Source organism: Hyperoodon ampullatus (assembly GCF_949752795.1).
Source record: "Hyperoodon ampullatus genome assembly, chromosome: 8".
NCBI classification, from domain to species: domain Eukaryota; kingdom Metazoa; phylum Chordata; class Mammalia; order Artiodactyla; family Ziphiidae; genus Hyperoodon; species Hyperoodon ampullatus.
The window spans coordinates 73,176,233-73,190,733 of NC_136921.1; positions in this window are offsets into that span (position 1 = coordinate 73,176,233).

A 14,501-nucleotide genomic window follows, 5' to 3' on the forward strand; every position below is an offset into this window, starting at 1 on the left:
GAGACTGAGAAAAGAAGTTAGAAATCTTAAAGAAATATCTTTTTTTTTTTTTTTTTTTTGCGGTACGTGGGCCTCTCACTGTTGTGGCCTCTCCCGTTGCAGAACACAGGCTCCGGACGTGCAGGCTCAGTGGCCATGGCTCACGGGCCCAGCCGCTCCACGGCATGTGGGATCTTCCCAGACCGGGGCATGAACCCATGTCCCCTGCATCGGCAGGCGGACTCTCAACCACTGCGCCACCAGGGAAGCCCTCAAGAAATATCTTTTAAAGAGATATGTGATGCTTTCTTATAAATAATTTAAATGAAGAGTGAAATCATCAAGTCAAATATTATATATCATAAAGTAAAAACTCAAATGCTTATTATACATAACTAGTTCCTGGGTATATAAAGGATAGAAGTGTAATTTGAAAGACTTTAGCATTTCTATAAAACCTAAAATATAATTTTATTGCATATTTGTTTCTGGGATTTTCACCTTGCTATGCTATGTATTAAGTTCAGAAGTTTCCTATAACTACACTTTCACTTTCATTGATTAAAGATTATAAAATGACATAATCAATAAACATAATAAAAATGAGTATACCCTATTCTTGATATGATGAAGCTTATTCATTTCTAGTAATATACAATGTTATTATGGTATATACATTATAAAGTAAAACTACATAATGACTATAATGTTAGCAGTCATTGATGATCATTGCTTATATCAGAGGTCAACAAACTATGGCCCATGGTTTGTTGTCATGCAGCTTATTTTTGTAAGTAAAGTTTTATTGAAACAAAGACATTTATTCATTTACATATCATTTATAGTATCTTTCGTGCTATAACAGCAGAGTTGCAGCAGAGACCACATGAGTCTCAAGGTCTGAAATACTACCTGACCCTTTACAGAAAAAGTTTGCTGATCTCTGGCCTAAATTCATTATTTTATAAAAATGGTCATTTTAGTTATGTCTTTCCTTCTTCAGTTATTAGCTGAACTATTGCAATAAAGAGAAAATTCCTCTCATCTACTTGGATACCTTGAAGTGCAAATTGCATAGAAGAAGCAGAATAAGTATTTTATTTGCTAGTTTTAAAAGTAAGTTGGTTTCTTGGCATCCTCCAGAGGCCAGCGATGAGTTGTGGGGTTTTTTAAGAAGTATTATTATCACCTCATTGATTTAAATATTTTAGATGTATTGTATTTCAATTCCTTGCATGTTCCACATTTACTGATGCTAAATTGTCCCAGATTGTACTATTAAAAACATCAAGTAGGCTTCCAAGTCATTTTATGATTACCCTAGCAGTCTGTTTCCTTGCTTTGGTATGACAAACTGTTTCAGGCTCATAATTATATATCCTGCCCAAGGTGTGGAATCTGCCATTTCCCCCAAGGATCCTTGTATTCTTATGGAGAAAAGTGTTATTAGAGACCACTATGAGGATCTAGGGATCTTGCTAGATCATTGTTTCTAGGATTTTTTTAAGTAGACTTAGCTAAAGAATGTTTTCATACATCACAATTACTTATAATTCATCAGGACTACAGAATTTTTACTTAATCTCATCTGTCTTTTGTCTGTATCCTGTTTCTCCCTTACCAAACCTCCCTGGTTCTCAATGACACCATAATAATTACATTTTTGGTTTTTATCTCACTATACAATACATACACAAAAGTTAAGAATAATGATACTAATTAACTAAAGATGCTATTTTTCCCCCTCTAGGTTATATCTCACTATATATATATTTAATACACAATTAAATATTACACATTTTAAAATTATTTGGTATATTGCTCTTCTGTATTTTGTCACAAACTCAACTACAGAGTCAAGTTTCATATGTTGAGTCATTATCTTTACTGTCTTCTCTGATCACAGATTATACTCATAATTCTGGACAGTCATCTTAAGGTTTTTATTTTTCACTTCAACTGGAACTATGAAAGAGACTGTTTGTGGTCCTTTGGTTCCCCTTGTCCTTTTCAGAAGAAACATCTTTCATGCATAAGCAATTCACCACTGAGCAGATATTAATACGATGATTGCTTGGAATATGTATTTTTCTTATACTGGGATAGCCAGCCTTATTGGATAGTGCTGTTCTGTATGAACATAGGTTTTAAGTTAGAAATATAGCAAGAACAAGGGTATATATGGTGATAATCTTGTATGCTTTCTTAACTGAATAATTTGACATTCTAGAGTTATGTTCTGCTTACTCTGTCCTACTTTTTTTTTAATATAGAAATATGGGAAATAAACTACTTTAAACATCTTAGAAACAATAAAAAACCCACATGATTTAGAATAGTAACAAGGGAAACGTTAATATTTGATGGACCCAATGGTCTCAACTACTGCCCCAAATATTTCTCATAGTCAATACAACATTTAGGTAAGATTTTGCATATGAAAATCTTAATTCTTAGAAGTGAAATAAAATATGTCAGTGTCAAGGTAGAATAAGAAAATGGCTATTTAACAGCACTCTGCATGCCAATAAATCATGGGGAATCTCTCTCTCCCTTATTCGCTCTCCCTAGTGGGATAAACATGGTTTGTCACATTCAGAGAATACTGTATACCGTAGGAATAATCAGAACGTATTGTTAGCTCCAATTTTCCATCATTTATTTTTCAGTGCCAAACAAAATAAACCTCACCACACAGTTTAGTCATGGGTAGAAAGAGAATTAGCCTTTTAATGGGAGCCGCTGTTTTAAAAAGTGGCTCTTAGAAGTAGAAGATGGAAGGAAACGCTGCTCATATTAATGCACAATTGTTCATTGTGCTTACTAATGCTATATAGAAAAGCCTCTTTAAAAAGTTTTCATTACTACATATTTTGCATAAATGCCCATATTAAAAATCAATGTACTATTTGCCTCTGAAAATACTGCAGCTGATCTGGAAGTCCATTTGAAAGAAAACTGAACTCAATAGACACAGACTGATTCTTCATCCATCTGACATGTCATGCCAACAAATGGGTTTTTTGTGCACTCTGTCAGGGTCTTAATCAGTGTCAAGACAGCCCCCAGCACCAACTCAGCTCTGAGAGCTCTTCTCACACTTAATCCTTCAACTTGTATATGTTGTAGAGACATTCAGATGAGGCATGATAATACACATGATTTACTTGGTTCTGTCAATTCTTGGATTTGTCACACATCAAAATTGCATAAAGCTGAATCTCTCCCACCTGAACTACTTAAAGAGTACGTTGCAAAGATAATAATTCTAATTGCCATGAAGAACTATTTATTGTAACTTGATGTTTGCATTTTTATAAAAAGAGGTTTCAATAAATGCATTAGTAAAACTGTAATAATTAGGTCCTCATGAATAGATGTTTGTGTATAGATGGTTTTCTTGCTTTTTGGCTACTAAATATATGTAAATTAACACATGGTGTTATGTGCGTTAAGGTTGAATAAGTGTTTGCTTTATTGGAACCATGTAAAATTAAAGCCTTTTGGTGAATACATGTATATGAACAAACTAATTTTTATTTAAAACTCAGCATATTGCCTATTTCAGATTAAAATAATATTTTATAAGGGAAAAACGCACAAAACTGAACCGTATACATTTCTTAGTTTGAAGTATAGATTGACTTATATCTCTCTAAGAATACAGACCCAAGAACTTCATAGCTGGATTAAAATTGAGGATATATTTTTCTCTCCTTCTTCAGAGAGAAAGACAACCCTGGTGCAGGATGAACAAAGAAACCTTTCTTTGTTCAATGGAGAAAGGATGACAGAACAAATGAAAGGTTAATTCTATGGTATGAGAAGCTAAAACAATGTCTAAAATACTGCTAGAATTGATAGAAGAGTTCAATTATGTGACAGGATATGAATTAAATGTATATAAATTAAAAATTTTGATATGATGTTAAAATTAAGACCTTATAATTAAACTGATAATACTCAAATACTTTCTAGCTATTGCATCATGGATAAAGTTGCTTAACCTCTGTGCTTCAGTTTCCTCATCTATAAAATGGAACTAACACTAGTGATTGCTTCCCAGAATTGGGAACTATCCAACTGTGTTAATATGTTCAGGAACTTAGTTTGAATGGTGGACATGTGCATACAAAGATGAAGACTATTGGGCTAGATAGACACTGTAAATAAAAGGCAAGTTAAATGCCAGAAATGAAAAGTACATTACCAGACATAATGTAAGTCTTAATCAGAGTATACAGTAAATTGCTAAATGTGATTCACAAACATCTAAACTGATGAAAATCAAAACAAATACAGCGAACATTTAATTATACTGGGATTTTAATATACCTTTTTGCATATTTCAACAAGAGAGAAATTTTACAAGGTTATTTGCTTTCTAAGAAGTGTTCCCTCTTCCAAACTTTTGATTCAAATGCCAGGTATTTAAACTCCTCTTTCCTGTGTATTGTACCCAGAGTTGCTCTGCCAACTTCTGAACATTACTTGCCTTTTGTCTTCTGAAATGTATATAACCATAGCCAGCTTTGCAGGTCATACCGCATGGGAAGTCAAGCGAGCCTTTGTTTGACATCCAGTTTGTCTGGCATCTGACATTAGCATTGCTAACTACCTAATTGCTAAGTGCTACCAATTCAGGTATTGTACATCATTCATGGGCTCTGGCAACCATTTTATTTTTAAAGGAAAACAAGAAGAAGTATTTTATAGAGTATTAGGTATAATGAAACATACATTTGGCTGTATAAATGAACTGATTTCAGATATATACACACAAGTATGCATGTATACATATAGATATATATATGTTAGCAAGTAAATGATAGGAAATAAAAGTTGTTAAATATGGAAATAGGGCTTCCCTGGTGGCGCAGTGGTTGAGAGTCCGCCTGCCGATGCAGGGGACACGGGTTCGTGCCCCGGTCCGGGAAGATCCCACATGCCGCGGAGCGGCTGGGCCCGTGAGCCATGGCTGCTGAGCCTGCGCGTCTGGAGCCTGTGCTCCGCAACGGGAGAGGCCACAACAGTGAGAGGCCCGCGTACCGCAAAAAAAAAAAAAAAAAGAAATATTGAAATAGTTTAATAAAGATATTGGATTCACTTTTAGATGTTTTAAATTTAAATTTTTTGATACTTAAGCTGGATTTGTTCAAATTTGCCTGAAGAAAAGGGTTAGGTTTAGATTTATTCTCAAAAAAGGCATCTAACACTATAATAGTGAAGAAATGCTGTACACAGAGGGAAGTCACAGAGGAAAGGGAAGACTACAATCTAACATTACAGAATAAAAAATAAAAGGGAAAGATTTAAATATATGTAATATACCCAATGAGATTTATTTGTCTAAAATCCTTCTATATATATGGACCTGTGTGTACACTAAGTAGCTCTCAAGGTGTAAGTTTAAGGATAAAAGCATGTACAGTAGAGCTTGCTGAACAGGTTCTGGGGAGACTGGTGGAACATGATTGACAAACAGTGACAGGCCATAGCTTAGTGGAAGACACCGGTCTACATAGAGTGAGTGTGAATGTGGAGGCCTGCAGGAGGCTTTACTTGATTGGATCACACATGAGCCAGTATTTCTGAAAGATGAGGACAGTACAATCAGGAAAAGTTCAGTTTGAAGATTGGAATAAAGTCTTTGAAACTAGAAGCTTTCTTTTTTGAATTATAGAGACAAAGTATGAGATCTAAACACAGTGCCCCTTGTTTCATTAAAGAGAAAGCAAGAAAGAGGAAGGGAGGGAGGGAGGGAAGAAAGGGAAGAAAGAAAGTAGTAAAAATGGTCAACTCCATGACTTGGGAGTAGACTGGGACATGTGCTCTACCATGTGTAATTTTCCTCAACCTTGGAGCACTCTTGGGGCCATATAAAGTTTAGGTTTAATCTGACCTACAGGTAAAGGGATGAACTAGATACCCTTATACGCTTTCAATATCCTTTCCAACCCTGTGTTAGCTTCTGTTTGTGCTATTCTTAAGGAAAATCATGGCTGGTGGAAGGAGGGTATAGACATTCTAATAACTACATATTTTGAGATCTCGACTTTTCCATTTTTAGTTACATTAGAATGCCTCCAAGGAATAGAATTAATTTTTCTGAAATAGCTACTCGCTCGTACAAATAACTCACGTGGCTTAGGGCACTAGTCAATTGTAACTTCATTGCCAATGTACTTCCCAGTGAATGTGTGTGTTTTCTTTTGAAAACATTGCCCTGTGTTCTCAGAGGCATATTTGGGCAAAGGCAAATGTCATAACCCAAAGGTCTCCAACAAAAGTATACACTGCTTAGAGACGCTGCCATTGAAGAAATATGGCACCGTGGACTGCCAAGAAAATATTCAGCATCCAAGTCTGAGTGAGGGTTGTTTTATTTCATAGTGTATGAAACAAGCCTGTCAGAAACCTTTCAGTGCATGCATACATTTCACTATGAAACCAAATTCTCATGCCTTTCTGCTACCACTTCCTTCCGGGGGGAAAAAAAAAACAGAAGAAATAACTAACTAATAGAATAAGATAGTATAACTCTAAGTCTTGCACAAAATGAATCTTATTCATTCATTATTCAACAATTATTTATGGATAAAATAAAAGCTGTATTAGGTTCTATGAAACTGCAAAGAATTTTAAGACCCAGAAATTAGAATATAGGTTAAGATATAAGACACACAGGGAAATTTGGAAAGCAAATGGAACCAGAAATTCCTTTATTATATAGGCTTTATTTTTTACATCATTGCTAAATTTTTACAAAGAAATGGGAAAGATTTTAACAAGTGTTTTTTAGCTTATTTAACATTAGCAGATATAACAAAGACCACCCCCCCAGACTGACCTCTCTGTGGCTCAAAAAAATAAGTCTGCTTTTCATTGACTTCACAGTTCCATGCAGGTCAGGCAGCTCTGATTGATAGGCTTTGCTAAAATAATAGATATGGATAATAAAATACTGCATCAGCTCTCACTTAAGCATAGTCACTTGGCAAAATTCTAACCATTACTACATCTAATTCTGTACCCCTTAATATTTCTGTGCACTCTTACTGCATTTCTTTGATCTGTTGACTTTTCCACATGATTATTTCAAACCTCCTTTTCTCTCCTCAAATCTGTACGTACTACCTTTTCACCTATCCTCATCCTCAGCTGATGACCCAGTTCTTATGTGAGCAAGGAAATTTAAGCAATCAGAAGACAATTTCTACCAACTTCCAACACCACAATTACCCACCAATGGCATCTGTACACTTATAGGCTGTCCTCCTCCCCTTACTATGGGTGAACTGTCCATGTTCCTATCTAAGGCCAGTCCCTCAATTCTGCACTGGATCGTCTCTACTACTTAAAGATACCACTTCAGTGATTCTTCCCTTTCTCTTCTTTTTCATTTATTTTCTACCCTCTACTGGATACTGTTTATCAGAAATATGATTTTATTCCCTTCATCTTAAAAAAGAAATTCTCCTGACTCCAATTATGTCATCTCTTACCCCATTTCTTTGCTTCCCTTAATACAGAAAGTCCTCAAATCAGTGTGCACATTCACTATCTCCAGTTCTTCTCTTCCTGTTTTTGCTTAAACCCACTCTAATCAAGTCTGGTTTACATCTCAAACCATTATTAATGGTTAATCTAATGGTCAGTTCTCTGACCTCATCTTACTCTGTCAGCAGCATTGAACACAGTTAGTCACACTTTCATTTTGCCTTTTTTTTAAAAAATTGAAGTATATAGTTGATTTACAATATTATGTTAATTTCTGCTGTACAGCAAAAGTGATTCAGTTCTCTCTCTCTATATATATATATATATGTACATTTTTTATATTCTTTTCCATCATGGTTTATCTCAGGATATCGAATGTAGTTCCCTGTGTTATACAGAAGGATCTTGTTGTTCATCCTTTCTATATGCAGCACACTCTCATTTCGAAATACTTTTTTTCAAACATTTTCCTGGGCAGTAAGATCGTGTTGCTACTCCACCCAAATCCTATCAGTAGTTCCCATTTCCCTCAGAGTGAAAGCCAAATTCTTACAAGGCCAGGATGCTAGACAGCTCATACTAGGTCTTTTTGTTTCACCATAAAATATGCATATCATTATTTTTATTCTTCTAATGAACTTCAACACTGTTCTTGACTTTCCTATTTCTATCAATTATTTTGTCTCTAAAGTTCTTTCTACTTTGTACTCCATACACACATTTACCCAGTCTTACTGGATTTTGTTCGCAATGTCTTTTTAAGCACAAAAAGATAGTTATCGTGTTTTCCCTAAAAAGTATGAGTGAGCCTTGGTAGAATTCTACCTTACTCCAGCAGTCATCAGCTTTTAAATTAACTATTTTATCTGCATGTGAATTATCTATATAATTTTTTTCTCTGTATTAGTGCAGATATCATAACCTCTTAAAGCAAGATAGAAATGTCCTTCGCCTTAAGGAAAAACAGCCACACAAATGAATTTGACTTGTAAACAAATGATTCCACTTTTGTTTAGTAAGTGCTGAAGAAACATCAGAGGTTACTCAGGAGCATAGGGGAAAGAATGAATCCCTGGGCTGGACTGGGGAGGAAGGAGCCGAGGCGTGCTTCCCTTGGGGAGGGACGCTGAAAGCGATTCCTGAAAGATGAGGAGGAGTGTGTCAGTGATGGTTGAATCCGTAGACGTGCTTGAGGTCTCGAAAGGACCAAATTTGTGTTAAATGAAGATCTAGAGTTAAGAACTGAATTCCTGTCACGTGAAACTGGTCAAAGATTCCTGGGTTTGGAAGATTACTCTTATTTATTGAAACCGCAATGATATTTAAACAGTTTTTGTGAAAATCCTTGAAAACAACAAGGAGTAGTAAATATATTTTGGCAATTAGATTATGAAAATATCTAGGCTATGATATTATAACTGAATTTAGGTAGAGAGGTTGCAGAACTAATTTAGTCTTATCTGAACATAGCTGTGAAATGTCAGAGTTTCAGGAATATCGATTTTATACCGTGTACTATAAAAAGAGGATAACTCATGACACGATAAGGAGTAGCATCTCCTGTAGAAATCTAATGCTTCCTTATGATCAGTTCAACACATATTTTAAAGTACATTATGCAATAAATTAAAAATAATGATTTTGAGACAAATTCAGCCGTTAACAGTCTGAAATCAGTTTGCCCACACAGTTAGTATGTTGATTAATGTCCTGTTAGGCCTGAGACACTCATTTTTATCTCATTATTCAACCCAGTGTTTTCCTACAGCTATTGAATAAAAATGTAATTATTGCTCTAAATTATGTTATTATTAACTTTCACATGGCATTTCTTGATAAACAGCAACACAAAATAAAGGACCATGAGGAACAAGAAAGAATAAAAACCACGTAAGTACGTGGAACCCTTCACTATTCTCAGTAGTGGAAAGGAGAGAGGGTAATGTTTTTCCCTACAGAATTACGCTCTAGAGAGTATCATATTAAGGGTTTTTTTTTTTTTTTTTTTTTTGCGGTAGGCGGGCCTCTCACTGTTGTGGCCTCTCCCCCTGCGGAGCACAGGCTCCGGAGCACAGGCTCAGTGGCCATGGCTCACGGGCCCAGCCGCTCCGCGGCATGTGGGATCTTCCCAGACCGGGGCACGAACCCGTGTCCCCTGCATCGGCAGGCGGACTCTCAACCACTGCGCCACCAGGGAAGCCCCATATTAAGGGTTTTAAATATTGATGTTGCTGAGCCTGCATTTGTCAAATAAAATGCAGTTGACAATAATGCCAAATATTGAATTTTGTTCTAAAAATCTGTGAATATAGGCAAAGGCTCTTCTCATCTGTCCATACTTATGGATTCTTGACAGAGTGATCAACACAAAGGTCATTCACCCCAATATTGCCATATTTTCTTCTAATATCTGAAGTTTCAAAAGGAACATTTTTTGGTGACCTTTACCTGAAACAAACACGACTTCGGAAACAGAGCTCTGGGATCAGATCTGCACCTGTGTACTTAAATGGAATACTTTCTTCTTCTATCTTGTCAGAGATATTATACAATGCAGAATCACAAAGCATTTTGGAATTCTCTGAAGATAATGTATCAATCCTCTGCTTGAGTTTTATAACTAAGGTGGACCTTTTCAGAGTTACACTTTTGACATTGTTATGCAGAATGACATTTTCATGCATTAATCCCCACAAGAACACTAAGGGCTACCCAATGTTATCACATTCAATAAAAGAGACTGCACCAGAGTTTGATGGCTGCAGTTTTTTAGCTTGATTATTAAAAAGGATAAAGTGTTAAAGCATCTCCATTTATATAGAAATACCTGTATTTTAAGCCATCCTAACAATATGCCAAGAAGCTAATAATCTGATAAATAAGCATCAGTGCTGAAATTCCATAGCAGGTGAGGCTCAAGGCCAGAAGGACAGCAGGGTTTAAACGAGAAAAAGACTCAGTCTTTGCTGAGTCAGCATCCAGAGACTCAGCAAAGCACCATTGACAACAATGCCAAAGACCTACAATGAGGTCAGCAAAACTGGGGTAGAACTCGAGTCACAGATGGGTTATTTTATATTATGTTAATTTAACACAAGGCTCAGAGAAGTTATGTAAGTTGGCCAGTTGGCCAAGATCATGCAACTAGTTGGTGGTAGAGTCTCCTCAAAAGACTGTGTGTGTCTGCTCCGCTCCAGGACTTCCGTAGGGTGCCCTGCCGGCCCGAAGCGAAACCGAGCTCACCTTTGGAGACCCGTCTCCGCTTGGCTTTCAGCAGAGAGTCCTCCGGGAGCTCTTCCACAGTGGTCTCAGTGTGGTTCCTATCGCCAGAGACCTTGCGCTTTCTGTTCAGCCGGAGGGTGGGGCTGCGTGACGCGTCCGGGGCCGCCTGGTCGGCGGGGGACTCTCTGGGGGGCTCCGTGTCCATGTCCTCAGGAAGATCACTGTCTTCTGGGGCTTCGAAAGGGTCAGGTTTGCTTCCATCATAACACTCCCCTAGGGGAGGGGAGACAACCCGGAAAGGAGGGAACAAAGGTCACCAGGAGCAGGCAGGACCCCCATGCCCAAGGCAATCTGCTACCAACAAGACTACCCCCCTTTGGAGACCAGGGGCCTCACACGCTGGAAGCACAAAACCCTCAGAAAGACGTCCCAAAGGAAGGACAGCTGAACACAACCAGCAAAGAAAGCAGAAAATGAGGCGTGTAGCCCACTCACAATCCATCCTTCAAGGGTCAAGGTGAGGCATCTACACCATCCCTCTATAGGCATGTGAGATAACTCCCTAACTGCTTAACTCTCCAAGGTGGCTTTTAAAGGGGGGGTGAGTGACCTCACAGTAAGATCCAACCAATCAGGGCGGAGCTACAAATTACTATGGAAACAGCTGCTAGTAAACAAAAAAGGCTGATGTCATCAAGAGACCAAATAGCCCCCAACTGCCATCTACACAGACATAGCACCAATGTTCACTTGGGTCAGCAGGGGCGAGGGTGAAGAAAAAGGGTAGGGAAAGAATGGTGGGAGGCTGGGAAGCTGGGGAGACCAAGGGAAGAGGAGCCTGGCAAAGGGAAAGGAAAGGCTTCCTGGTGCACACACAAGGGTCAAGGGCAATTTCAAAGAACTCAACCAGATTGCTACAAGTCCATCTGTCCTCTTTCCACACCCGTGGGGGGAAAAGCATTTCACTGCCATCAAGGGGCTGCTCCTATTTCCTGTCTAGGAAGAAGGCCCTCAGTGACACCAGTCACCCACCTGGCACGTCTCCACGCCTTCCTTCCCAGGCAACAAGCATCTAAGGACATTTCGAAGACAAGACTCCAACCCCCTTCATGGGGGTGGGGTGGGGGGGGCGACGGGCAGGGCTGAACTGCTCACACCCCAGCTCCGCCTGTGTTGCTCCTGCCCCCTCTGCTCAATCTAGCATCCACTTGGGGCTTTTCCTCCAATCACCCCAGCCTAACGTCACTCCTCACTTTTGCTCTAGCCAAAGAAACAGTTCAACTGCTTTGCTAGTCACATTGTTTCTAACACACAAATAATTCCATAATGATCACTGTGCTGTTAAAGAGTTCCCCGAAGATGACCCTGTGTCCATCACCGGCCGGGGGTGGGGGTGGGTGTATGAGTTTGGTATTTCGTTAACACCTGAGCTAAGCTCCCACAGCCCGTTTTTCTAGATGAAATCATGGACACACCCCTCACATGCTGCTCGCATTCCTCCTCCTCTCCCTAGACCACTTCAAGTATCACTCCCACTTCTGCCCAGCCGGCTGGTCCCCTGATCAGCCTCTCTTGGGGGCATTCCCAGCATTTAATGGCAGGCAGTTGTGGGGATGAACCTCACCCTGGCTTGGGCTAGCCTGACCTGTGTTCTCAATGGTGGAACACACTTAGCTTTTCTCCAAGGGTATCCCAAGGTGGGACAGATCCCCATCTACTCTTGCCGGAATGGTGGAATCACCCCAACCGCGAGGGTCTCCTGTCATGGCAGCAGGAGAAACCCCAAACTCCTGGCCTGTGCTTACGGGTGATGCAGCCCAGGCTACCGCAGGCCCGGTGAAGAGGGCGTGCTGCAACTCTCTCTCCGGCTGCTCTGTGACCCTCTTAAACACTCGGGCAGGAATGGCGCCGCTTTACAACTCGGCCCCCTTCACTTGTAAAGTGGGAATGTTACTGCTAGCCTCCCTCCAGGGGTGGGCTTCATAATCACGGGCTGGGCTCAGCACAGAGAAAGGCTGGAAAAATCCCTTTAACCAAAAGATGCCAAGACTTTCAGACCAGCCTGAATCTCAGGCCTGAAATGTATGAAATTTTAAGAGGTGAGCCCTGCTGGTTACACCATTGGACTTCTCTGGTCCAATCTGGTCCAATCAGCCTTCCCTAAAAGCTCCGTGGGAGGGGATCCATGGAGGAATGGAAGGGCTACCTTAAGAACCCCCATGTCCAACTTTAAAGTTTCTTTTTCCAAAGTAGGTCCATCCACCCTTCCCCCAACCCCGGAGCCTTTTAGGGCAAAGATCTCAATTCCCCTCAGCTAAGGCCCCCCAAGACCTTACGCTAGTGCGACCTTACCCAGGCCAGTAATAACCCTGAAGGACACCCACCCCGACTGCCCAAGATACCCATGGCCACCAGCTATGGAGTAGAGGCTCCGTGTCACTTGAAGCTTCTCAAAGACTGTTCTAACCACGACCCACAGGAGGATTACCCTTGAGGGCAAAGGAGATGGGGAGATAAATAGATACACGGGGATCCTAACCATCAGGCTTTGCCATCATTGCTACTTTTGGCCCTTCTAAAAGTGGGAAGCCATGTGCCCTTGGTCACCCAGTCTAAGCAAGATGTGAACGTGGTCCCTGCAGCATGGTCCTATGACTCACAGTACATATATCCCAAATTCATTATGGTCGTACCATAGCATCACCTCACAGAAGCATCACCACAGCAACATTTACAAGTCACTGTGGCAGCAAAGCACCCTCACCACTGTTGAGCCATGCCCAGTGAGGCCTAAACAAGGTGAGAGGGTTCTGAGTTGCTGGAAGGCTCCCCAGGATTAAAATCCCCTTCTCTGTAGCTTAACTATAGCACCTCCAGTCAGGGCTAACCTTGTTAAAAGTTACACCCGCTATAGAAGGAGTGCAGGGGATCTCTGTTCCAAAGTAGTTTACAAACGTGCAGGTGCTCATCTGGAAGAGAAGTTCCCTGAGCAAAGAAGTTTCATGAAGCCCCTCGACTGAGGCTTCCTCCAGCTCCTGGCCAGGCACTGCCACTAAGCAGGTCCTAGGCCTGTCCCAGCCAAGTGGTTGGCAAGGGAGATGGTTACTCCAAGTTTGAGAAGGAAGGGACCAATGCCTCCTTGCCCCGCCCCATCTTCAAATGCCACTGAGGGTTCCTAGTAATGAACTTCCAAGTCTGAGGAACCTCCAAACTCATTTGGTGAACTTCCAAAATAAGAATTTCACTCAGCCACCCATGTGATCATAAAGAATAAATGAGTATCTCGGCCAAAAAAAAAAGACTGTGTGTGTAGAAAGACAGGAACATCAGGCATAAAAAGCCACATCCTGCACTAGAGGCCTGCTACAGCAATCAGAACTTAATGATAAGAAAAAGGTTCAGGACTAGGTAGATAACAGAAGAAAAAGTATGAGAGATCAAAATAAATATAATTCTATGGTTAGGGTAACCATAAGCCATGCCCTGGGCCTTATGTTCTGGCATAGTTACTAATAGCCATCATTTTATTCTCAAAATTTTCCTGAGTTGGACTGTGAACTGTACAGATACCCTAGCTGTAGTGGAAATAGCATGGAAGCTGGAGTATGAGTTCTGCCTCAAGCATTAGTTATTCGATCTTGTCTAAGAAAAACAAACTCCATGCTATAAAATGATAATCAGAATTGAGGTTGAGCTCCATGATCAGGGACCCACGGCATCTAAGGTCTCCTTCCCTCCCTCAACTCTACTGCAAGTTCTAAAAGGAGTCCTTCATGCAGCAGCAGCACTGTTGATCTGTG